The following is a 26,621-nucleotide window of genomic DNA, read 5'->3' on the forward strand; positions in this document are numbered from 1 at the left end:
CAGGGGTGGAATGAGATGGACTTTAAGGTTCTTTCCAACCCAAGCCATTCTATGGTTTTACGACCATCAAGTCAAACCCAGTCTCCCATCCTTGCCCTTGGAGTTTTTAGGGTTCAAATGGGGCTGAGCTGGGCAAAATTTGGCTAGTGCATGGTCATTCCCAATTGAAATGGATCCCAGCTCGCTGCTCTCACTGCTCTCACTGCCGAGGGTGTTTTCTGAATCCTACACCCTCGGTGCTCCCATCTCTCTGCTCTGGAGGCATCTTTTTGGAGCCAGCCCACGATGCTGGTGCACACAAAAGCACTCGAGCAAAGAGCGAGTGCACAGCTGCCTTCCTGTAATTACCATCCATCCCTCTACCTGTGGATAGGGATGGGAATAAACCGGCTCCCCCCCTTTCTCTGCAGAACCTCCAATTTTCTGCTGTTCCAAATTGCGGGTAGCAGACGGTCGAGTTGCAGCTACACCAGTGTGAAACTGCGGTTGCATCACCGGCGTGCAGACACTGTTACAAAACTGAGGCAAGACGAGGCTCTGGGAGGTTCATAAATGTTTCAACATAACCTGAAGAGAGTTACGAGGAAGCTGGGTCTAAATCTGGAGATTTCTGGATTTGACTCCGTGCAGCTTGAAAGTCAGTCTTGTCAAGCCTGAGCGTAGAAAACCTTGTCAGCCTTTAGTTGATATGCACTGGAGGTTTTGTATTGAAGATCCTCGCTGTATTTTTAGGTTCATTCAGTTAGAATCAAAAGACAGCTTAGGGGAGACAAGACTGCATATATAGAGTACAAAAACAGTGCAAAAAGAAAAAGAAAAAAAAAAAAGAGAAAGGAATAAAATACACTTGCACGAAGCCCCTGTGAGCACAAACTGCAAGCCATGGTTTGCTGAGTTTAAATCCAACTGTAGCTACTAGTTATCTGCTGTTCTGATAAATATTCATGTATCATATGTTCATATCTGACTGCAGGAAAAGAAAAAGGATTCAGAGAGCTTTGTCTGCCCTGTGAGCTTTTTATCTGTGCTTTAGTAACCTTCTTATACGTTGGTAAATAAGAACGTTTCTCTGCTCAGACTTTAACACTTTTATTATCCTTGCAGATTCAGCAAACCTTTGTTCTAAAACGCTTTGTGCCCATTAGGGCTTTTGATTATAGATTACACCACCATTTGATTTTTTTTTCCTCTCTCTCTCATGGGCAACATATTCTTCTTTCATTGAGCAATATTCAGAAACTTGGAAATCTAACCTGTGTTTTAGTCTCAGGACAGGCACATTCTTATGGTAAAAACCTCCCCAATTGAACTTGGGATGCATTCAACTCTTGTATGGTTGATACTTGGCCAGGTTAATTATGCAATCACCCCGAGTAGAAGAGGACAGCAGGATACACGAGCATTTTTCAAAGACTTGTTTTCAGCACAGAGACAGTTTTCTGGAATCAAATAAAGAAAATGGAGAATGTCTGTGATTTACAGCGAACTGGCACGCTGAAAATGCAAGGATTTAAAAGATCAACAAGGCCAAATTTGCAGTCATTGAGGGAATGATTACAGCATGTGGCTACACATCCAAGTTTAATCAAGCTACCTTGGGTACCAGCAGCAGAGGAGCGGTGGCAGCAGTGGCTTCAGCCTGCTGGGGACCCTGGGGGACGTCTCAGGCTGCTGGCCCAACCCCAAGTCCACACTGATGTGGCTCTGTGGCCCTTGGCACACCTGAAAGCTGAACTTGGTGGGGTTTGCACGTCCTGCAGTCATCCTGTGGCTTGTGGAGAGGAGGATCGGGCTTCCTGCAGCCTCCAGCCACACCGCAGTGGGGACACGTGGGGACAGCAGGGCCTTGCCCTCGGCACCCCGTGCTCGCAGCGGTGCCGTCCTGCCCTCCTGAGGCTTTGGAATACAGCACAATCCCTGTCCTGAGGCTGGAACAGCTCTCTGCAAACAGGACCAGCTCTCAGCATTTAGAAAGCACCAAGGATCCAGAAAATCAGACTGGCTAAAACCCAAGCGGTTCAAGGGGCAAGAATTGTGTTGGGTTTCATTGCTCGGCTCTAACGGGTTCGATATTTTAAGCTTTTTTCTTGGGAAACACGTGGGCTGGAAAAATACTCTGTAAAGGGCTACATGTTCACAGTAACAACCTCACTGCAGCCATGGGGGCTTTAGGGACAACAGCAAATATCACTAGATTTGTGCTACAGTTGCAGAAGTTGCCAATGCTTTAAAAAAAGGTCCTAGTTTTGCTTAAAATGTGAAGTATTTATTAGCTAAATCCTATCCTGTCAAGCTTGCTGGTGATCCTGGATGCCTCTAAACAAACTAAAAACACCTCAGAAAGACCTGATTTCTCAGAGGGCGTGTGTTCAGTTATAACAATTTAGGCCAAAACAATTATGAAAAGAATGCAACAATCCTGACTTAACATTAGCCAAAAGGCTTGGAATTTCTTATTTTTTCTGAACTCCAAGATGTCTTCAGAGCTGCTCACAAAAAAAAAAAAAAAAAAAAAAAAAAAGACTCAAACAACCAAGAAACCCACAGTAGGAATGAACAGTAAAATACAAAAAATAAATATTGTATTTTAACATTTCCCATGGCCCTTGTACGTGCAAGGCTCCATTCCTCCACCGTCTCTGCTGGTCAGAAGATAAAGCCATCCTTGTCATCTTCTGCTAATACTAAGAAAGGCAGCAAGAAATGAAAAATCAAGTCCCTGTCATATTCCATCGAGCACGCTGGCTAGATACGGATGTCTCGCCCCCATTTACAATCTGAACCAAAAGATTTGAAGCCAAGAAAGCAGCTGGCACAATAAAAACAGTAAAAGCTCTAGCTGGCACCTCACGCTGACAATGACTAGCCAAATCTCCATGGGGAAAAATGCCAATATAGATTTCTGTGACAAAAACAACAAAATAGATTTTTGTCAATGTACATAGATTTGACAGGAAGTCAGACAAATCTATCAATAATGAGTGACATATATCTGCAATATTCCCAAACAAAATGGTACATTTGAAGACAAACTGAGAAAATAACTAATTGTGTTACGCGTGACACACATTCATCTGGACTTTTTGATCACAACACTGTAATTCATTAATGCAGGTTAATTCCCAGTTTTCCTGGGAAGGACTGACCAGATACACAGACATATTTCTAAGTGCTCAAACATCCTTTAAAACGCTAATATTTCAGAGAGGGACAAATTAGTTCTGAGGATCTTGCAGTTCGAAATCAAGCCTTCATGAGATCGGAACCTGAATTTCCTACTCTGGAGCAAACTTTTAAACCATTATCTGTAGTTCCACACATGGAAATAAGATGTAATATGAAAAAGTAGATGCTGGGCTGTTGTTATATATTATTTTTCCTGAGACACAGCACCTTGCACCGTGTAAACAAATGTATTACCACTGTTCTTCTGTCACCAAATAAAACAAGGAATTACTATTTCACTGCCAGGTGCCTTCTGTGCTGCATCCACATGAAGACCATGAGAACCAAGTGTCCAAACTTTTGGGGAGACCTTAGTCCTGTTAAAACTTCAGCTAAGGAGGGGAGGAAATGACTATTTAAGAAATCCATACTTGAAAAACTGAATTTAATGACATTTGTGTGTTCCAACCCAAGCCTCTTACCACACATGGCACCTTAGTGAGTACTCAGGGATGAATTATTTATCCAAGATCTCCAGGTACACATAAATTTTACCCAACCTTTGGGACAGGTTCAGACAGAGCTGGGAAGATGCAATTGGGTTCAGAAGCCACAGGGAATTGCCTAAAGTGTGTGTCTAGCAAGACAGCTCTGCAAACAGATGGCAAGACCCAGATAGAAAATGCTTTTTAAGTGAAAAGTCAGAAACTCATGAAAAAAATGTCTTGCTCATAGCAAATTCTATAGAGTCTTCAAAAACATCTGAAGTAGTTGTTATACATAAATGAAGGAGATGAGCCAAACTCGGCTTGACTCGGGAGGAAGTGTATCCAACACTGTGCTCTGATTCACCAGGAGGTGTGCACTGCCCTGAATTTCTGCAGAAATTATGACAATAGGAAACCTGTGACAGCCACTGTGTCTCAGATATTTATTCCATCAAAACTCTGCAGATTTGAGAAGCCCCTCTCCACGGACAGTTTGCTGACTGATGGAGAGGAGCACAGCACCTGCCATCCTTGTATCCCAGAAAATCCCAGGTCAACAACTCAACCATGGGCAGAGAACCTCAGAGAGGCTCCCTGAAATCTACAGCTCTTCTGCAACAATTCATTAATACAGAACATTCCTTTTTATACTCATGATATTCACAATCTGAACCTATTTGGTAAATTTAGGGAGAGACCATAAGTAATACAACCAGGATGTGACAGCACCACGCATCAAGTATTTTGGGGGAAATTAACACCCAGTGGCTGAGCCATCTCCAGCCAATTCTGTGTTTTGATTTGAATAAGAAAAAAGATTTTAAAGAGGCTTTCCCAAGCCCCAAGGGTCTGGCTGGTGGATAGGGCAGTCATGGATGCTCTGAGCAATGACCCCCACAGCAGCTCTGGATGGAGCCACAATTTTGCTTTGAGAGTGAGTAGAGGCACAGCCAGATCCAGCCCATGATGGCATCTTCAAAATCTACAGAACCACTGCAAAAATAAATGTGGTCAAGACCATTCCTTTCTCTAAGAATTTTACCCCCTTCATGTTTTCACCTTCCTTTTTTTAGTAGCCTTATTAAAAAAAAAAAAAAAAAAAAAAGAAAAAAAAAAAAGAATCTATAGTTCTGAATCCATTCAGTTCTGTAAGGTAATTTCCTCTTCAAAATGAAAAACGGAAAAGAAGTAGGTAATGCTTTAATTTGTTATTAGGAGTAATTACTGTCTGGCCTCGAGGGGTTACTTGTACATTGGTTTTAACAAGAAACCCATTTAACATATATTTATCTTTGTAAGTTGTCCTGAATGATCAGCAAATACCTAATCATCTGCAAAAAGCTGTTTAAAACATCCTTACCCTGATAACAGGAAATTATAACCTATGAGACCAAAGAAGCTGAAGTGGTGGTTTAAATCATGACAGACATTTGCAAGGAGGCCAGAAATGGGTGTTTTCATGTATTTGCTTTGAATCTTTTCCTTTGCTTATGAACACATCAGGACAGACCCACTGTGTTCCTCCCATGCTTGGGAAAGGCAAGATCCAGCAACTGCTGAGTCCTGAAGTCCTTCAGGAGAGCAAATTCCATGTGCTGAATCACCCAGGCAAAGCACAAACCACTGCTGTGGATGTTGAGAGAAGTCCATGCCAGGATCAGACCTTATCTGATGCTCAAGAGTGCTGCAGATGACCAAAAATGCAAATAAAATCCCAATACCTGAAGAGTGAAGGGACCTGCTCAGGACTTTTTTGTACTCCAGACAATTGCAAACTGTATTTCTTATTTTTTGAAGGCCCTGTGACATGGTTAGAGATAAAAACAGACTAAAACTGGACCTCACAGCTTTGCTTTGATACATGAGAACAGACGTGTGTCACATCATTCCTCTGCCCTGCTTCGTCTGCTCATGTGAGCAGACAGGGCATGGAAAAACACATGGAAAAAAGTAATTTTCCTCTCTAGGGAGTGCATAGCTCAAGGGATTGGTAACAGGACACAAGCCTTTCAGCCCTAAATCAGTTACTCAGAATTGACTCAGGTTGTTAGTAACTGAGTTGGTTTGTTTGGCTGCACAAAATGCATAAAATATTTTCATTCTCGCAGTGAATGTTGGGTTTGGCTCAGTGCAGAGCAGAGAGGTGGATGGACACCTCCCCTCCCACCTTTTCCTACTTTCAGTGTCTATTGAAACCAAAATCAAGAACCAAAGGTGCAAATGATCCTTACAAGTTTTCATACAGCTAAGGATTCTCTCACACTCTGGACAAAACACACTCACAAGTTTCTTTACCACATCTCTAAAGTTAAACAAGCTCACCCAAGTTTTTAACCACAAAAACCCTCAGATGAGCAGATTTAGGGGGTTGTGTGAAGAAAATTTCAGCAAATCTGCTTCCAGGGCTCTTTCTTAATTAGGAAAGAGTGGGGTTTTTTGCTGTAACAAAAGTAAATATAATTTTACACAAGCATAGCTTTCCCTCTCAAGAGGCTTAAGAGATTCCATAACTCCATAATAATTCATATAAATTTTATAATGATCCAATAAATATCCAAGTGCAGGTAGTATTCAAGCTTCATCTAACAATAATCACCAACCCCACGATGCTGAGCTGACCATGGATACAGAACAGGAGGATAAAAGGGCTGAATACTTGAAGGGAAAAATTCCCATGAGAGTCACCAACAAATACCAGGCATTTCTTTATACACTTTTTTTTCCTCCTTACAGACCCAGAGAATGACCAGGAAGCATAAAAGCATTTGAAAATGCGTAAAACAAACACAGAAAGTTTTCAAAACTCTCAGAAACCTCAGAAAAGTTTATGTTTGGTTTGAGGAATGCAGAAAAAAGAAAATAAAGAAAAAAAAGAAAGAATAGTTCTGTTGTTTGTTTTATCTAAAGTGGTTCAGCCACCCTGATTAATCCACAGGAGTTTGCTCTGTGTGGACACTTGGTAGACAAAGGTTTTCATCCCAAGAGTGGATGTTCACAAACAAAAAATAACAAACAAAAAAATAACAAAGCATCAAGAAAAAAACCCCAAACAAGGCCCATCTAATAACCAAAAAAAACACCTCCAAATTACAATTTTTTATGCACCTAACACACACAGCACTGAAAACTGAGACCCCTGTGGATTTATTCCATGCTCAAGACCCCAAATTTTCCATAAGAACACAATTATTTAGGAGCTTGGTCTGCAGTGTGAGGAGCAGCAGCGGTGTCTGGAGCAAGGCTCAGGGGATGAGGGAGCAGAGCTGACGTTCTGCCTTGGCATGGGAGAACAGACACCTGAAATCCAGATCACCCCCGGGCCCAGAGCCTGCTTTATCACAGATTATTAAATTCTGCCCACCAGAATGCAGACAGGAACCTGTTAAATATCTGTATTGCTCACAGAACTGCATGAGGGACCATAAATAATACATATATATATTTAGCTTAACAGATAAAAAGATCTTTTCCTGTAGAAAGTCCAGACACTGTTTCCAATTTTTTAAACAGAGCCATAGATGCACAGACACATGCAGACAATGACAGCAGACTTTTTAGATAAAACATATTTAATACTTGTTAAATCTGTGTATTGCTTCCCTGTTTTCCAGGGCAGGTCTGCACAGCCAGGGCGATGCCAGGCCTGAATTAGCTCAGCAGCAGAAACACAGAAAATTTAGGGGAAAGCTGGTGCCTGGGACCCAAAATCAGGTGATGAAACCCGAGTATGGAGTGGCATCACAGGTAAATGGATCCAGGTGAGCCCTGCAGGCAGGGACAGAGGTGAACGATTGGGTGAAAGATGTTGGGCAGCAGGGACAGTAAGGGAATTTATTATCAGGAATTACAAGAACTGGCCATAGTTTTAACAGCCTTTTCCACCCAACTCAAACTATTCCAGAGCCTTTCAAAGTGCCGCTTTAAAGGCTCAGCAGTGGTGCAGGGGCCCACAAAACCCCTTTGACAGGTTAACACAGCTGGTGAGTTTGCAGCACACCCAGGTTAACTCTTGTATACCTCAACAAATCAAAGAGGAGCTTGCAGAAATATGGAGGGGATTAGAAACAGAAAGGATCTTAGTTTTGGAGAGCTGATAAGATGGCCACCACCTTGTAATGTCCATAGTCAGGATTAGCTTCAGCCCTGAGGCAGGGGCTGAGCAGGTTCTAGAAGTCCAGAGCTCCAGGAGAGTTTGGACAACACTCTCAGGCACAGGGTGGGGTTGTTGGGGTGTCTGGGCAGGGCCAGGAGCTGGATTTGGATGATCCCTGTGAGTCCCTTCCAGCTCAGGATATTCCCTGGCTCTGATTCCCTGCTGAGGACCAACCTCACCATCTGACAGGCACATTTGAGGTTTATCTCAGAGCCTCACCCTGTCCTGTGCCGCTCATCCCTACACCAGCTCCTGCCCAGCTGCATTCACAAGAGGCAATTATTTTAAAGAATTTCTGGTGAGGCTTGCTTTTGCACCATGGGACTTGCCTGAGCTGCAGGAATGACATTCCGAGCTTTTATTTACTTCTTTATTTGCCAGACCCTTAACGTTCTCCCTCTGTAGCTTTTTTGGCGGGCGGATTTATGGCGCTGTCTAAAAGTCTAATGCTTTTCTTTGAATATACTTGTGGACATTTCTGATCTCACTTTAATTGGGCATGCTTTAGGCTCACATAAAATATTAACATCTCAGCCAATGAAAGTCAGTGCCCAAAGCTCAGATGGTTCTAAAATTAATATAACCTTGTTTCTTGCTCACAGAAGCCACAAAAGATCAATTCCAGAATATTTTTTTCCAATATCTGATAGCTCATTTTATCTGGGCAAAACATGCCTGTTTCATGACCTTCTGGACATGCTGTGATGCACATCTATTGTTTGTGGAGTTGAAATAAGGACAGAGTGAAGCCTTTTGTACAAAGATTACTCGGGGAGAGTTTGATTATTCCTGCAGTTGACTTATCTTAGGTACACACACCTAATGATTTTTCCATCTCAGAAATCAACAAGTCTATTATTATTTTAAAAGTTAAATAATGTTGGTATAACTCTTTGTTTATTAGCTTGGTTTCCCTCAGCGAGAGCATTTAAACTCCAGCACTGTGAGTGCAGGAGGGGAGGCTGGGAGAGCTGGGGTGGCTCAGTCTGGGGAGGGGACACAGCTGAGAGGGAACCTCATCCCTGTCTGTCCCCGTCTGCAGGGAGGGCTCCAAGCACAGCCCAGGAAGCTCCCGAGCCAGGAACTGACCCCAGCAAGTTCCAGCTGGACAGGAAGAACTTCCCTGTGCAGTGACTGAGTCCTGAGCAGATTGTTCAGAGAGGGCATGGAGTCTCCTTCACTGGGGACATTCCAGAACCATCTGGGAACAATCCTGTGCCACTGATCCGGGATGTCCCTGCTGGAGCAGGGAGGTGGGACCAGATGGTTCCCTGAGGTCCCTGGGATTCCCACAGCCCCACAACAAACCCACACACAAGAGAAGGTTGAGGAACTCTCATTTAGAAACCTGCAGCTTCCTAAACACTGACAAGCCTGGGATTAAAATTCAGCAGGATGACCCTGTGATGGCAGAGCTGCAGCAGGAGCTCGGCCAGACCCCTGGGCAATGAGGAGTGGCTCCAAGGGATGGCTCCAGCATAATAACCAGGACACCTGGTGCACCCATTGCAATGAGCGGCACTGGGGATGTCAAAGCTGCAGAGTTGTACAATTCGTTTTTGCCTTAATTATATTAAATTTTGCCTTTACTGCTTTAACACTTCTGCAAAGACAAAAAAAAAATCAGTGCATCATTTCTAAAGAGAAATACTGAGGTGTAATAAACAAGGTTTGATATCGTGGCCAGGTTGGATGGGGCTGGGAGCTGCCTGGTCTCGTGAGAGGTGTTGGGATGAGTCTTGAAGGCGCCTTCCAACAAAAAAACAATTCTCAGACTCTGGGATTGGTTTTCACTAAAATCAGCCATGTTTTTCCTAATTCCAGCAGTACAAGGAGCAAAGAGCCACTTGTAGATAATGGTGGTTTTCCTCACAACGTGCTCTGATTCAGAGCAGAATCCAACCACTTCTAACACTCCAAGAATCAGATGTCTGCCACATGACAAACATCATTAATTCCTAAAGCAACCACAACTGAAGGCAGAGCTTGGGAGGTTGGGAAACTTCCCTGGATCTCAGGACAGGTCGGGAATTGTACTTCCCTGGATTTCAAAGTTTTCCAGAGCAAGGATGCACAATGTACTGAAAACTACCTCCATTCCTAACAGTATCACCATGTGGGTCCTCTTTACCAACAGAGTGACAGAAATTAATTAACCTTTATATTTGCTTAAAGTGCATTTCCTTATTTCTCCTCTATTTTGATAGTTCTAGCTTTCAAATCGGAGATAGCCAAGTTCAGAAAACAAAGTATTCTAAGTAAAATATTTTTCCTTTTTTGTTTTGGGTTTTGTTTGGGGTTCTTGGGGGCATGGGGTAATGGTAATTTCTTTGTAGGAAACAAGACTTTTCCTAAAAAGAAAGAGTGGCTGAAAAAAAAAAAAAAAAAAAAAAAAAGGAAAAGATAAAAAATTATCTGTAATAGGAATGAGAACTCTGTAATATTTTTATTGTTGTTTTTAATTTCCTCCATCTGAATCCACTCTGGGAATAACATTCAAAACACGAGAACATTAATCATGTAAACTTCTGTTAACTCCTGACACCTCTCTTGTCCTCCCATACCACAAAAACCCCTCAAAATAAACAAGAAATTAAGTTCTGACCCCTCGAGAGACCTCCCAAGCTCCTCTGGAGGTTTTGCCATCGCTATTCACTGCACACAGAAAGTTCTGGGATGCCTTTCTGATGGCTCCAGCGTGTAACCCCGAGACAGATAAGCTCAGAGCCGGGGAACAGAGTCCAAGTCAGGAATTTATGGGAAAGCATGTGGAGCAGATGGTGGAGGAATGAGAGAGGAAAGGAGACACAGCTGAGAGAGAGTGAGTGTTGAGACTGTGTCAGATGGGAGAAGGAGGAAAATTATGCTGATCTAGAAATGTGCAGTGGAACTCTTCACTGTTGAATTAGTAAATAACCAGGAAAAGGAATCCTTTTTCCTTCAGGTATTCCAGGGCTTCCATCTCCACCAGGTATCACTGAAACCCTCACTGCACCCCAGACAGGAGAAAAGCTCCATTATTGGCCTTTTACTGATCCTGCAACCTTCCCCTCCAGTGCCTCCAAACCTCACATTTCAGGACAGGCTCAATCCAGCTCTCCCTGACTGGGACCTTTAACTCAGTTCTCCACCCACTGCTTACCACGGGTAGTGAACTCCCACCAGGATGGTTTGAAAGTCAGTTTTCAAAGAAATTTTCATTCCTTGTTTTTACAGGGAAAAAAAAGAAAAAAAAAGTAGCATATCCTATAAAACAGCTCCAAAATGCACTTGTAATTATAGCAATTTTTAATGATGGTTAATGAAACATTAGATTCCCTCACTTCTCAGTATGTCTGCTGCATAAAAAAGTTATTCTTGTTTGAATAGCTCTGAAATTATTACCTTTGGTTTGCAAGTTTGGGTATTAGGCATAGATTTTATTTTCAGCACATGCAGCATAACCTGACCTGATAATGAATATATATAATCTTTAAAAAGAGAAGAAATAAAAACAAATGAAAGGTTCTTATTGTATGACTTCTTTTAAAAAGTATGCCTGTCTGCTGGTCCCTTTTGTATTGTGAGCTAATCTATAAGCCTGATTTCACTGGGGGAAATTCCCTTTTTAAACTGGAGACTGCATAGGAGGCCACACTCTGCAGGTGAAGAGGAGGAGACTTTACACCTCACCCCCAAATACACAACTCCAGCCAAGCCAATTCCCCACGGGCAGAAATCCTGGAGCTCCCCACCAACAGGGACGCCCCAAAAGCACAGCCAGGTAACTCTGATGTCAAGTTCCCTTCTCACATTTTCCACCCCCAGCCGGGTGCTGAGGAAGAACCAAAATCCTGCTGCCAGCAACAAAACATTCCCGAGGGCCAGGGACAGATTTCCAGAGAGCATTCCAGGCTGTCCCAGCACAGCCTGGCAGGATCCAAAGGGATCCCAGCCGTCGGTGAAGCTGCCGTCTCCATTATTAAGAGCAAGATCCAAGGGACAGAAGTGTCCCCAATTTCCACCCACCAAGGTCTGGTACTGGGACAGGCTGTCCCACAGCACCAGGGCACAGGAGAACACCAACACCACGATCCTACAGGCTGAGATCTCGGGGGAAAAGCAAGGTTGGAGAGCTCGTTTGGAAAACTGGAGGAGCTTGAGAGCATCAGAACTGACCACACTGCTCTGAGAAACGTTCACAACCTGGAAAGGCGTTTTGTCTCTGACAGCACCCCTGAATTCAGGCTGTGTGTCACCACAGGGCTGCTCTGGGCTTTAGGGCCAGGGTTTTGAGGGTAAGTGCAGGGCTTGAGGACACAGAGCAGCTTTAACTTCACAAGAGTGATTTTTGGCACCGAAATATTTGCTTTGAATGTGATGCTGATCACCACGAGTATCCTGGGCTTGCCTTGGAATCCCTTCCAGCCAGGTGAAAGCAAGCAGGCTTCCTGCTGTCACTTTCCTACACCCCTGGGCAGAATAAAAACATTAAAATGACCCCTAAAATTACAAACAAGCACATTCTACCTGTGACACCATGGTTGCTAAACCTCTTTGGTTTCCACGAATGGCTGAATCAGAAGGATTCCAACCAAAAAGGAGTGAGGAGTTGGAACAGCACAGCTTGGTCCCAGTCTGAGGGTTAGTGCTGACCACATATTTATACCCCACACAGGCAGAGATTCCGGGATGGAAGCTGTCATCCACAAAGGCCAGACACCACATCATCCAGGACACCTGCCAGTTATTCCTCATGATCCAGCAGGATTTTCTGGGAATATTAGGGAGTACACCAGCACTGCAATTGCCGCTTACCCTCCAGTCCCAATAAAATAAAATAGTGCTTTTAAAAGGGATGAATCTGTGACAAATCAAAAAAGCTCATATAAACAGCAGTCTGTTTTTAAATTCAAATTTTAAGCTTCTGAGGCCTCAACTCAGTAACATCGAGAAGAAATTTCTTTTTTCTAGAAGTAACATTCCTCTTGCTTTCTGCCCTGCCATTGAAACACTTCAAATTTCAGAGCCCAAACAAGAGGCAGAATTTTAATTTTTTTTAAAAAAGCAAGATCAGTATGGAAAAATAAGCAACCAAACACACCCCCCTTCAAAATCCTTCGTAAACGTTAAAGAAAAATTCCACGTGAATGAAAAATTCATGTGTGTTTTGGACACAGTTTTCTCATGCCTGTCTCCTTGGGCAATCCAGTTTGCCCATTCCTTATAGAACTTTGGTTTTAGCATAAGCACAGCTGTCCTCTTGCCCAGATGTGGCCACATCTGGGGCTGTGCCAGCCCTCTCACATGCATGGTCTGAGAGGGGGGTGAGGAATGGTGGAGGGGTGGTGAGGGACAAGGGCAATGATTCTTCTAACTATGAGACAAAATCAAGTTGTAAAGTGTTTTCCTTCAGCAAAAGCAACTCTGACAGCTTTAAAAGTATCAATTCAATTTGAAGAGTGAGTGCTACTCCTCAGACATGGACTAGAAGACAATAATAGAAGGGAACATCTTTGCCTTTTTACTCCAAAAGAAAGGTGCTGGAGTCTAGGATCCAGCCATGCTGAGGATACCAAAGACAGGGATCATCCCCTAAAGGACGATGTCAACACAAAAACAAATGGAATAAGAATAATTTGCCATGGAAAAATTAGATTTAAAATAGACACAAGGCTGTTTACTAGAGAGTAAAAGGCTGGAACCAGAGGCAGTAGGTTTGGCTGTCCTAGTCTTAAGATGGATTTTAAGAAACTAAGGAAATGGTGGTTGAAATAACTCAAGAAGTTTTTCCATGGATATTCACAAATTTGTGAAATGTTCCAAGTATTTTCATGTAGTGATAGGACAAGTGGTAATGGCTTTAAATGGACAGAGGGAAGAGTTAGATTAGAGATTTAAAAAAATTCTTAGCTGTGAGAGTGGGCAGGCCCTGGCATAGGTGCCCAGAGAAGCTGTGGCTGCCCCTGGATCCCTGGAAGTGTCCAAGGCCAGGTTGGATGGGGCTTGGAGCAACCTGGGATAGTGGAAGCTGTCCCTGCCCATGGCAGGGGGGCAGAAGAAGATGGACTTTAAGGTTCCTTCCCACCCAAACTGTTCTGGGATTCCATATTTTTAAGACAAGTTCAATACTCACCCAAAGAAAATAATTACATTTGTGGCTCCCTACTTCTGCTCATATCTGCTTCCATGAGCTGCAATTTTCTCATTATCTCATATTTTAGTTTAAAACCAGCGTTGCTGGGGAAGGGTCATCAGCTTCTCTATTTACATGTTACAGTATCCATCTATAGGGACCCCTATAAATAATTAAAAATAGGAATAGCCATAATGGGTTTTTAAGAGCACGAATGAAGACACATTCAGAGTCTTTAAGACCATGCCCTCTGTGTAAGAACAGAGCACCCAGTTTTAAGGATTGGACTGTTCCAGGTCTGCAGGAGTGCTTTTAAAGGAAAATGATGAAAAGAGCATAAGGGATTTCAAGGACAGTGAGGTTGTAAGGCAAATCATTTCAGACTCTACAGATAGATTGTTGGAAGATAAAATGGGAAAGCAACCAGAAAATGAAATAAAAGCAACTCTCCCATTTGTCCCTGTTATTTACACAAATGAGTGATAATATTACCCTAAATTACTTGTATATCAGATCATGTGATCTTCTCAGAAGATAAAGAGGACAAATATTTCTATTTACATGATGAACTTAGAAATATGCTGCTAAACTACCTTTTTGGTTTTGTTGTTATTTTAATCCATTTATAACCCAACTACTTCTGAAGTTATATATTTGTTCGTCCCTCCTGTAATTTTTTTACAGGCCATTTCCTTACACTGGAAGTGAACTCACTGGTTTGAGTGGTGCTTTTGCTAATGATGTCATTGATTACAAAGGATGAACAAGCCAAGTGAGCCAAAAGTCAGACAGACATTTTTGAAGCCATTTCTTTCAAAAGCAGCACGTATCACATACCTTACCCTTTACAAACCAGGAGATTTTAATAATTTATTTCCCTGTGGAGTTTTATGACCCCAGGGATAACAAATTTAGCTGTCTAATTATTAAAGTGCTTAAGTCTGGGAATAGATGATTTTTCTAACATTCCAATCGTTATCCTCATCAACACATCAGGGCTAAGATTTAACACACTCGGTGTGGCAAAGCCCTGCCTGAAAGCACTGACTGGGGCTGCTGAAGCACTTCAGAGCAGTCATAACACAGTACAGTAACAGCAATAATCATACTCTCATTTTAATTGTATCCATCTGAGTTACAGTCCAACACAGAACAGGCCACATTAGCAGTGCTGAGCTGCTTTGAGCTATTAATGTCATATTCCACCGTGGGGTATTTCAGGGGCTTGCAACTTTTCTTCTAAATGCACCAGATTGTTAAAATTCATCGTTACGTGTTTATCTGCAAGTAAATAATAAAGGGACTGAGAGTTTTTAAAAAACAATTTTAGCCATTAGCGAGATAGTCTGGTTGATGTTTAACAGAACCTGTTATAATCCTTCCTGTGTCAGAAATTACAGCTAATGTTAAATAAGAAAGCACAGAGTTTCACAAGCTGCCGAGTACCCTGCCTTTAACAGTCCCCACATGTCTCAGCAAGATGAGTAATTGTCCATCAGCCTATGGTTCATTAGGGATCAGAAATCAATTGAGTGGGAGGGCTCAGCATAGCAGGTTATACAAACCTTGGCTGTGCTGGATTCCTGATGAATAGAGTAGTTGGGAAAGGGAAACTTTAATCTGATGGCTCCGAGGTAGTTAGGCTACTGACAGCCATGCAGTGCAAGGCTAATTGGGCTGGCAAGGAACAGAGGTAGAGGACAGGGTCCAAGCAGAGAATCAAATGCTCCTTTGGAGCTCCAGGGCCAGCAGAAAGCTTGTCTGGGAGGATGACCTACTGTATAAATGAAAGGCTCACAAAAATTAACCAAGTAGAGAAATGCTCCTTAGACAGAAAACATGTTTTATGGCTGCGGTTAAAAGTGCGCTGCTGCAAATAGCGGCTCTGTGTGTCACAGGCCAGTTTCAGCCTGGATTTTTATCACCTATTAAAATTAAAATTATTTTGGCTGAATCCTCTCTCTCTCCACGGATGCTGTTTCCTCCACACATTCTCTGCTGTTTTGGAAAGGTAATGAATTATCAAACCAATACGCTTTCTTCCCTTTTCCAGGATTCACAGCTCCTCCCCGTTTCCTCCTTAAAAACAGGATTTTGCTGTAGCCACCCAAACAGAGGGAATGTGAGAAAAGTTCAGCATCCATTTCCCTGCTCCATTCTGTACAAAAGGAATTATGGAACAGGCAAATATCACAACAAGACAACGATTAAGAAAGATATTTGGGGAGAGCAGTGATCTTCAGCAACAGATGAGCTCTCCTCCTGGTGCCGAAAATACTTGATTTATACTCTTTCAGCAGAATGAATAGGGTGAACTAAAGTGTCTACATCTGCTCAAGACTGCATGGCTTTAATCACTGCTGGCCTTAGTGGTCTGCATATGCTTGCAGAAATTCTTACAATGAGATGAATAAATACATGAAAGCGTTTGCCCGCATGACGGCACAAGGCAGAGGTTCTGAATAATGATGGATGAACCTCAGAGGAGATCATAGGTTCCATTTAGCTGAGTGCTGGCACATTAGGGTAAGAGCCCTAACTGCATCAACCACTTAAGCCTGCACAAGTGGGCTGAAACTGATGCAGGAACTACAGCTCTGCCACTTCTGCCTGAGTTTGGGTGAGAATAACAGGGCAGTGACTTTGGTGGTGCTGCCACGAGGTCAGCAATGTCAGGATTTTAAGGACTACCTCCAAGCAAAAAACAAAAACAAAAATCAAAAAAAAAAATCTCAGGGAGAGCAGAAGAAACTCAGGAAAGTTGTTGTACAGCTCTACATGGCATTTACAAGTTCAGGTATCTCCGGTGCAGCTCTTTCTGTGGGATTGAGGAGAGCTTGGGTTCCCATCACTGTGGAGCAAGGAGCCTGTTTTCTTCCTGCTGTTGCTATAAAATTCTGATTTCCTGCCATGGAATAAGTGGAAGGGACAAGTACAGCCATATGAGGATACTGAGGCCTTGGAACAGAGAAGCTGTGGCTGTCCCTGGATCTCTGGAAGTGTCCAGGTTGGACAGGGCTTGGAGCACCCTGGGATAGTGGAACGTGTCCCTGCCCATGGCAGGGGTGGCAGGAGATGATCTTCAAGGTCATTTCCAACCCAAACCCTTCTGTGATAAAACTTGTGGAAGTCTAACAGAACTTTTTCCCAATGAAAATAACGATCTTCTAAAGTTGCTTTTATGGAGCTCCCAGATGAGCTCAAAAGCAGTGATTTGTAACTCTTTCTAAAGGAAGTTTGATGAGTGGAATTTACCACTTTGAGGTTGAAAGTATCCTGCTTCCATATGGGACACAGCCAAGAACTTGTTGATGATTGCTCCACTGCTTTGAACTCATACTCCAAGCATGCAGCATCTTCCCTTTGCACATACTTCACTTTCTATGAAAAAATATTATGTGATTTACTCATATGAAAGACCCTACTACATCCTGATTTGCAGAGCTTGCATCCAAGAGTACTGGAATATTTACAGAGCCTCCCTGTGATTTCAGCAAGCTCTGGATCTGGCTTTATATGGGTTGTATCTTTATTACCCAAGCACATACAAGAGTAGGTAGATTTTTAAGACCTTGTGTAGACAGCTGTGATGACAAAAAATGAGTCACATACAGTGTCCTTTAAGTAATTACTCAGATTTTCCTTTTCTCATTCTTAAGAAAAAAATACGAATTTTGAAGCACTAGAAGTAGCACCATTAATTTAGTTTTGTCGTCCATAAAGAAGAGTTTTCTGGTTTCTGTAAGTCTTCTTTGAAGTGATTCTTGGTAAAGACATTAATACAAGAGGCTGGAATGCACAACCCAAACCTAGAGCTAGACAAAGACATTCCTGGTATTTAACTTTTTTTTTTTTTTTTTTTTTAAGTTGTTATTTTGAAACTTCCATTTTTATGTGAAGCTTCATGACATCCTGAGTCAAAGCAATAAATGCAGCGCATTTTCTGGGTCACAACACTCCCATCCCCTTCAAGAAATCATGCCAAATAGCTGTGTCTGTATCCACTCAAAATAATACTTCCTCTAAAAATGCATGACATCTTATATGATTTACATCATGTTATGTTGCGGATTAGGTTAATGACTTCTTGTGCTTCTGTGAACCACTCAAAGCACCGTGGCCCAGATTATTATTTTATATGAAGTATAAATAGAGTATATTGCTGAAGTGGAGGGTGATTTAACACATGTATTTCCACATGGGTCTAGAAAGAGGGGTGGGGACCAACGTGTAACGAGCTCCTTCTTCCTGTGTAAAAACAAATGTATTCTACTGCTTTTCAGAGCTGACTGGGCTATTTACAGACGAGAATTAAATGCTTTTCTAGCTTTGTTCTGGGGGTTTTATTTGGAATGTGTGTGTGTGTGTGTCTTGAGTACCAAAGTGCTTCACTTGAAGCACAATGGCAATTGTAAGAGTAACAGTTAAAGAGAATTTTTTGGTCATTTATTGCAGCCCCCTTTGGATGAAATCCAGGATTGGGAAAATGTTTGCTTAACTAAAAGAGTAGTGAGCAACCAGATCGCAGCAGTGCCAAAGGCATCCTCAAGATAACTTAATTTGAACAAATTGCTATTATTTTACTCCACGTGTGAAACAATTTAAAACATGTACAAATATTTCTTCTAAATTATAAGATGCATTTAGATAATATCGGACTTTAAACTGAGTTTTGGAGTCACTAAATCACTCATGGGTAGCAAATAGGTGATATCACAGCAGTCAGGTGCACTCTGAAAGTAACATGGGGATAGGAATTAATAGAAAACAAATATAAAAGGGGCACAGACTTTACAAAGAGAAGGTTTAGATGAGATCTTAGGAAGAAATTCTTGGCTGTGAGGGTGTTGGGGCCTTGGCACAGGGTGCCCAGAGCAGCTGTGGCTGCCCCTGGATCCCTGGCAGTGTCCAAGGCCAGGGTGAACGGGGCTTGGAGCAACCTGGGATGGTGGGAGCTGTCCCTGCCTTCCACGGGGACATTTAAAGTTCCTTCCAACCCAAATCATTGTGGAATTCTGTGATAATTCATTACTTTTTTTTTTTTTTTAATCTTCTGTGTCTCCATATCTCAAATACTGAACTCTCAGTATTATCACCACCTTCATCTTGAAAAATGCATAACAAACACCAACGTGGAATAAAGAAGGAAAATCAGGATAATCAGAGCTTATCACTTCTCAAAAAGAAAGGAATCCAAATAGGTCAGCACTGGAAACACCTGAGAAAAGTTGCACCAAAGTGGGAATGATGCAATGAGAGATCAAAACCCCAGCCCTGGAATACCTATTGAAACAAGAAGTCAGCAGCACTCAGACCAGAGATATCGAGCTGCAGCCTAACAAAACCAAGCCTAACAAAACACACTGCACAACTGAGCTGTGGAACTCACCGGGAAGATGAGAGTTCCAAATGGGATTAATTACCAGAGGATCTGTGCAATGAAGAGAAAGAGTGGAGTAAGCAGAGCACAATGATGTGGCCACAGCCGTGTCACCTCTGCCTCGTGTCACCCCTGGTTCCCTGCCAGGATCAGCAGGGTGTGCCCAGGGGAGTCTCTCTCTTCCTGGCCTCTTACACTTTTCCTTCACAGCTGTGGGAGACAGGCTAGTGATCAACTTTGGGCTGATCTTTGTGGAGTCACACCTTACACAGAGGTGGAAAAATGCACTCATTCATACCTATAATATAATCATATAACTGACATATTTTCCTGGATTTCTTGACAAAAAAATATTTAGAAATTTTGTGGGGAAAAGAGCCATTTCTGACCAACTCTTTACGTGCAACGTATCATGCTTCCATGGAGCTTCTGTGAAATGAGCTATAACAGATTATCATCCACAGATTAAGTAGAGGATGCTAATTAATCTTTGAAAGTTAAGAAAGACTGTTTTAATGCTTTTCTGGGCCCTTTTGTTCAATTAACTGTAATTCACCACAGGAATAATCCATTGAGAAGAAACAGGGACAATCCAACCCCTGATCACTCAAAACAACGATTGGGTGATTTCTCCGAGATATTCTCCAGAAAAACAAAACTCATTGGGATCAATCCAGAGGTAATTCGGTGAAATTTAATGGCCTGTGGTATACAGGAGGTCAGACTGGATGATCTAATCATTCCCTTTGGCTTTAAACTTTATGAATCATGCTGGAGGTGGAACTGGTAATGGGAGTCATCTAATGGGAGTGGACATTGAAGCAACAGCCCTGGTGCTTAGGGGAGCAGAGAAAGCTCACAACATTTGGCTTGAGGAAGAAGAAACCAATTAAAAAAGCCTCCCATAAGAGGAAAAAACTGCCAAAAAGGATTAAAGGGAGAGGTGTAGGCCTTGGAGTTTGGCATGAAAAAGCTGAGGCCTGAGTTAGCCTGAGTGAGGAGCGAAACAAGCATGGCTAAAGTCATGCCTGACCTCAAGTCTTTGGGGCAAGAGCAATTTCTCCTGCTCTGAGCATCCCTTTACCCCCTTCACCCCTGAATGAGCCTTTGGATCCAGCCACCACAGTCCCTTCGCTGCGGGATTTGGGGATTTGCCATGTGGAAGGTGGAATTCCCAGCCCTCCCATGTCACTGTGCCTCCTCACCATCACCTCTGCCTTTGGAAGGGCCATGGCACGAAGGGTTTTTGTTTTTCAGTATTCTGGGCCCCTCCATGCCACTCACACACAGCCCATCTTTTTTTTCCTCATAGAAGAGGTTCAAAGCATGATTTGGGTTCATTATTTTCCTAGCCCAAGAGTCGTAGACTCACGATTGATCTGGAGGTCTTCCAGTCACAGGATGAAAAGGAACATTAATTAAAAAAAATAAAATTACAACATTGGCTTCCTAATACCCATGACACAGGAAAATCCACAGTTTGGGCTTGAAGTGGGAAGAAAACCTGGAGCTATTTAACAGAAAAACTTGCAGCTCATGAGGAGCTTTGTGTTTGCCGAGAGTTAACACGAGAACAACACCAGTACAATTTGCTGCTCTGCATTTTTTAAGTTTTTCCCTCTAAGAACTGTGCATTATTTATAGAAATAGCCTGATTTACATGTGGCCCCTTCAGAGCTGCCGGACTGCACATCCAGAGCTGCTGCATCGCAGCTTATCTCCTGGAACTATCTGTTTGAATAGCAAAATGAATATCACTCTGATCAAATATACAAGTCCCTCTGCATGAAAATCAATCCTCTGCACAAGGCATATTTTGAAGATTTAAGTGGGGTCTAAGTACTGCTTAGTCCTTGTGCATGCACAAGAGTGAATACCACCCACAGGGAAAAATATGCCATGGAAAAATTCATAAATAACTTCCAATAACAAAGACATTTGAAAATGTCATGATCTTCTTCACATATTTCATACACAGAAAATGTAGTATAAATTCAAGGAAAACATTAATAATTACAAGTTATTTGCTCAGGCCTAACGAGCAGCAGCAGCCTAAAAAGTACTGGCAGATGTCTAGGCAAAATAAAGATAAACACAGTTGGGTTCAAACCACTTCTTAAAATTCTAGACTGAGATTTACAGGCTTTTTGGATCCTGTGACTTTATGCTGTTTGTTTATGAGTTTAAAAATTTTAAAAGAGAAAAAAAATATGTTTGCTCAGCGAATGTGAGCCTTACATCTTTCTTTGCAGTTTGCCTGTTTATCCAGATCAAAATATAATGTTTGAGACATTTTCCTTCTGTTGAACATACCACTGTCAGAAGAACTTTGCCCACAGTTTATAGTTATTGTATGGAAAGTGTGCTTTGTACCAGAGATAAAAAGTTAGGCTGCTTTTATTGATAGAGTGGCTGTGAAACAATTTTCTTTTCTTAAAAAAAATATATATATATTAAATATCTGCAAGGCTCCGACCTCCAGAACCAGTTGTTGATTGCTTGTAGTGCAGGAGATGGTTCAGCTACGAAGATATGGGTCATGAATTAGGAGGGTGTGACTAAATGTAAATGGTTTTATTTAACAGATCATTATACTAAACCCTTTTTTTTTTAATGTACTAACCAGAGAAGTCCATAACCACCTCAGCTTCAGACATCATATATTTAAACAACAAAACACTGCTATCATCAGAACCACATTTACTAAATCCACATTCTTATCTAAGGAATACTACAAAGAAATACTTTTCCATCTCTCCATTTTAACAGAAGCCTTGTAAAGCTGGGGGTCTTGGATTTTGAATTTTCTGATTTCACACCTCTTTCTTTTTTCCTTTTTTTGTCTTTTCTTTGAACTTATTTTCCAGCTAATTCTTGGAAAATCGGCAAGCTGAATGCACTTCTCATCCCACCTTTTATTTGCAATGTAACCCTCCAAAGAGAAACACTAATTTTTCTTTATTTTAGATCAGTGGAATCTCTTATAAGTTTTTGTGGGTTTTTTTTAAAGTGCAGTTTTTAAGGAAAGGTTTGTCATAATCAAATCGGAAACACTGTCCAGAAAGTAGCAGGGCGTGACACCACATACCAATGACACATCAGGGTAATGATGAATATTATAACCTATAAAGTATCACATTTTGTTTGTTGCAAACAGAAACTTGCCAAAGACAGCATGTTCTAGCTAGAGCTGTGAAAAAAACCCCACTAATATTTGTTTCCAAAGATCTGCATGAAGCCATGGTAATTTTTTATGAATATTTGCAAATCAAAACCAGATTAAAAATTCAAAAATCTTATTTTTTTGGTTTTGCTGCAATGATAGATTAAATGTTCTCCAAAAAGATGAGAAATTCAAGGAGGTTTGAGAAATACTTTCCCCCCCAGCAAGTCATCTTTACATTGAAAATAATTTTCTTAGATGATTTGCCTTTCTTTTCTTTTAATCCCTTCTGAAGAAAGAAATAATTCCTGTTTTCATTCCGAATAAAAATAACAGCAAGGCAAATTGTATTCCAAATGTTTAACTTTTCATGAAACAGGTGAAAAGTTATTACTACATGCTGGTGAGATTTTTTAAATGGGATCTTTATTCCTCGCTTAAGGGGGGCAGAGAGAGAGAGAAAGAGAGAGGAGATGAATGGCAGTGACATCTGAAAATATACAACTCCTTTATATTAAGAGAGTTTGGTCATATAAACCTTCTGTCTTGTTGCTCTGAGACCCTTTAATAATGTTTGATACCACTAAAGTTTATTGTTTTTATTCATGAAAGAAAAGAAAAATAAGAATTTTAAATAATAGGCTGATCATAAACCTGAGCTCGATGAGTGATGAAGGAGCATTTTCCTCTGGGGAATTACAGTAGTTGGAAGGGTTTGTTTGAATGTAACACCAAGTTTTAAAAAAAAAAAAAAAAAGAGAAAAAGGATTAATGCTTCAGCAGGTTGAAGGGGAAAATTATTTTCTACATTAGTCTTGCTGTGAGCCATCCTGAGCATTAGGTGCTACTGTAATAAGTCAAACTACAATAAGTGAAATAATGTTCTTACACGTAGTTTCAGGCTGTTTTATAGCAGAATATAGTGGTCTTTTTAATTAGAAAATGTATAAGAAAAAACAAAGTTCACGATTCTGGAGTCAAGACCTGATTTATGCTTTGCTTCCATGGAACAGGTTCCATTTTTTTTTTCTTTTAAACTTCAGTCAGAATTATTCTCAATTATTTTGAGTAAACAGGTTATAAATGTTTGAAAGGCAAACAAATCTGATGTGCAATACCAGAACAAACTCTTTTACCTCATTTTTTCACGTGTAACTTTTAAAAGGCCTCCAAATTAGGATACTGCTTCATTAAGCTTTTGACATTTGTCCAGTTAAAACTATTGACTCATACTTTCGTTTCTTCCCCCTCAAATTACTACAGTGCCACAGCTGATCTAACTATATTTTCCATTTCTTATAAATAGCCACAAGAAAAGTATTAATTATCCTTGTACGATTTAATGCACCAACTGCCTTAACCTTTCAGGTTTCCTTAAACGCCAGCATAACAAGGCATATCCATGGCAGCAAATGTGATTTATGACAGGAATCTTTAATTTCTGTTTTTAAATATGTTACCCACCGATCTGCATACATTTAAATTCGCCTGCAACACTTTTCTCTGTCTTGAGGCTGTTGTTTAATATTCAAGGATGATTTTTGTCCACATACATTTTGGTCTATGTCACCTCAGATTAAATTATTACTGTTTGCAGCCTTTTTGGAGCAGGCCTCAGGCCCTTATTTACAAGAATCAATGAAACAGTAATGAAAATCCATTTTTCATACTATCAGCTCTGGCCTGCTTTTATTTAGTTAGCTGTGTCTAAGCAAGCAATTCATTTTGTGCAAATGTCACGTTGATAAAACAGGACGAGCCACCAAAGGGTTAATCATGAAATAAAGCCTCTGCTTTCGCCAGCACCCCCCCACAGCAAAGCACATCTGTAATGGCAAAATTAAAAAAATATTTTCTTAATGTATGCAAAGTAATGTATATTGACACATAAGCAAGCCTTTTCATGATGAATATTGAAATATATATGCAAAGCACAGGAAATGTGTAACATGTTATAGATCTTTCAGTGTACATTTAGAGGAAATGAGCCATTTATATTCCACAATTTAGTGAATACCTACTGTTTATTGGTACAGAGCACATAGGAGTATATTTGTCTTAGTAATTTATTTAGGTAAATATATTTATTCTTCTAGGGGTTCTTGTGCTTTTTCTGGTTCTATAGTACTAGACATAAATATTTAACAATGCATTGTCTCAAATGTTATTCATGTAATTTATCAGGGGAAACAGTGGAGCTGTAATAACTTTTTAAGGCTGCACCTTCACTTAAACCTGAGATTGATTTAAAATGTGGGAAACTGGGATGTTTCTGCCTGTACAGTAAGGACAGGGATGCTCTCCCTGAAGGAGCAGTCACGGAGCTCAGAGAGAGGGCAGTGGCAGATGGGTCACTCCTCACTCCTGGGCTGTCTTCTCCAATCTCCCCACAAGCAAAAACAGGAGGGAATGTTTGGTTTTTTGGTTTTTATTTTCCAAAACAATTACTCTTCTTCTCTCACCTCATTTCCCTCCCTTGTTCCCGTTGACTCTGAGGTCCCTCTCACACCTTGGGGCTCCATCAGCAGCCGTGCCAAGGTCTCCTCAGTCCCTGTCTGTGTCCATGAGAAACGTGCAGGAGCTCAGGTGGGAGGGGTGGTCACAGCAAGGGGTATTTCCCTCTGTCAGCTCATTCCTGAAGGCTTCAGCCAGCCTGGGCACCTCAGGACAGGTATTCCCTCACTTCTGCACTGATGCCTGAACACAGTTTATGAGCTAATGCCTACCAACATCCCCTGCCTCAGCAGAGGGACGTTGGGATGCTGAGCTCCTCGTGAGCACATCCACACCCCTGAGAGAATTCAGGTGCTGACACGAAGGTGATGAGGACATGAACTGATTATCTCCTCTCCTGGCTCTGCTTTTACCGTGTCTACAACTCCCACCCTGCTACCCTGAGCAGGTTTGGAGCCAATTCTTCCTCACCTCCTATCCAGGCTGGCACAGCTACAGCCTTTTTGGCCTGTAAATTCAGAATATTTCCTTTTAGACTACACACCAAGTACTGAAGTGCCTGTCAGTACCTTTTTTTTTTTGCAATCACTGCTGATGCAATGCACACGGGGTTTGGATTCATTTATTCACAGAATTACAGAATGATTTGAGTTGAAAAGGACCTTAAACTCATCTCATCCCACTCCCTGCCACAGACACCTTCCACTAGACCAGGGTGCTTCCAACCTGTGTTTTATTTCTTTCTTCTGCCTCTCTTTGTCCCAGCCCACCCCGCTGACCTCACAATCCCACCCTGGAATTGATTTCCACCTGAAGGGTGGGAGAAGTTTCCACACTGTCCCCCTGGCAGAGTGACACTGAACAAATGTTGAAGCATTTTAGGTGCTAGGAGGAGCAAGAGGGAAAGAAAATAGTGCTGAGAGATTTGCAAGGGGAAAAAAATAAAGGCTCTTAAGAAATAATTATTCATGGCATAATCTTGAAAATGCAACGCTTATCACTAGACAGGCAACTGGCCTATCATTCTCAAACCAGAGATTAAAATAAAAAATACCCAGCAAGTCAAGATTCATGGAGAGGAGAGGGAAAAAAAAGGAAAATCAAGCCTCAGCTTTCTAAAAAATTACTTCAGACAGAGAGTAATTTAAGTTTTGGGCACTTTTAAATTTTGATGCTTAATCTCCCAGAGATTTAAGAGGGTAAGGAAGTGAAGGGCAGCTCTACAAGGAAAAACTCAAGGAGAACAGAACTTTCTCCCCAAATCACAGAGCAGCTATATAGAGACAAACTGAGTACGACTTAGGTTAACTGTGGAGGTTGGATCTTAATGCTGGCACAGAAAACATTGAAGCCCTGGGTTACTGTAAAATTGGGGTTGGACCAGGAAAAAAAAGGCACAAGAACAATGGTGAGGTTACAGAGATATAAACTGCATTTAATATGGGCTAGCACTACTCTGTAGGATCACACATATCAGATAAAAAATAATTCTTTTATATAATCACTATCAGTGTGTACTTGTTCCACACACTGGTTTCTGTCCTTCAAGGAAGGGGAAGAGATGTGAAGAAAAGCAAAAATTTTCTTTTTGAAGGACAGCTGTATACTTTATCTTCCTCCTATTTTACAAATGATGGCTTGAGCTTCATATACATTAATATTTGCATCAGAAATATTTTAATATATGCACCCATATGTATAGT

Source organism: Prinia subflava, chromosome 6 (assembly GCF_021018805.1).
Source record: "Prinia subflava isolate CZ2003 ecotype Zambia chromosome 6, Cam_Psub_1.2, whole genome shotgun sequence".
In the NCBI taxonomy this organism is placed as follows: Eukaryota; Metazoa; Chordata; class Aves; order Passeriformes; family Cisticolidae; genus Prinia; species Prinia subflava.